Here is a 1,247-nt window from a genome sequence, read left to right on the forward strand (position 1 = left end):
ATACTATTCCTTCATTCAGATTTGGAAATTTGTCATTTACAGCCTTTGGATGCTCAGATAGACTGATGTGCTTCCATGTGGACTGTGTTGACACCTCACGTACTAGGGGGTACCCCCCTCCAAAAAAAAATTAAATAAGAAAGCCAAAAAAAACCAGAAAAATCTCCACTAGGTGGAGCTTTCATAGTATGCATTTTCCCCACTAGGTGAGCAACTCACTCTGAGTTAGTGCACCCTGTGGCATCACCTGGGAAGATTCTCTCTAGTCACAGTGAATTTGTTTGTACAAGCACTTTCAATTGAACCTCGTTTATGATGGCTGATTTAAGAGAATAGTGAGTGGCTGTGAGATTTTGCTTCTTGCTTGAGAAAAATGCTGCAGAAACAGTTGTGATGTTGAACACAGCTTACAAGGGCAGTGCTACGGGAAAAACTCAAGTGTACGAGTGGTTTTCTCATTTCAAAAAAGGTGAAATGTCAATTGATGACAAACCTTGTTCTAGATATCCATCAACTTCCCAAACGAATGAAAATGTCAACTTGGAGTTCATTCTACCAGGTCAGACAGTTAATCAAGCATTCTATTTGGAGGTTCTGAAAAGATAGCATAACAGTGTGTGACAAAAAGGGCCTCCTTTGTGGCAGAGGGGGGACTGCGTTCGCCACTGTGACAATGCACCTGCTCATGCAGCCATCTCAGTGCACCAGTTTTGGGTAAAAAACAGCATTCCTCTATTGCCCCATGCACCTTACTCACCTGACCTCACTCTGTGCAACTTCTTTTTTGTTTTAGCAAATGAAGAGGGTCATGAAAGGACAGTGATTTGAAGATGTAGAAGAGATGAAGGGAAAAAACAAAAGGAGGTGCTGTCAGTCATCCAAAGAGATGAGTTTGAAAAATGTTTCCAAGAATGGAATCGCAGATTTGACAAATGTATTAAGTGTAATGGAGAATACTTTGAAATGATAAGGCTGTTTTGTAAAATATATATATAAATACATAATGTGGTAGTCATATAATCTGGTGTCAATTTGGGACTTGAGAGGCTTAAGACTGAAGGGGTGGAGTCTAGTCTGTTGATCAGGTCATAGTTCTCCTGAGGATTTGGGGGAACTCCTGTATTTCCTACTTTGCATTGAGAAACACACTCTCTGTCTCTGTTCAATCCCAGCAAGACATTTCTGACAAGAACTCACATGAAACTACCCTGATGGCAGTCAGAGCTTTGGAGCTGAAGGAGCCACAT

This window comes from Echinops telfairi, unplaced genomic scaffold, assembly GCF_000313985.2.
Source record: "Echinops telfairi isolate 266 unplaced genomic scaffold, ASM31398v2 ScPeMD7_1;HRSCAF=3_0, whole genome shotgun sequence".
Classification (NCBI taxonomy): Eukaryota; Metazoa; Chordata; class Mammalia; order Afrosoricida; family Tenrecidae; genus Echinops; species Echinops telfairi.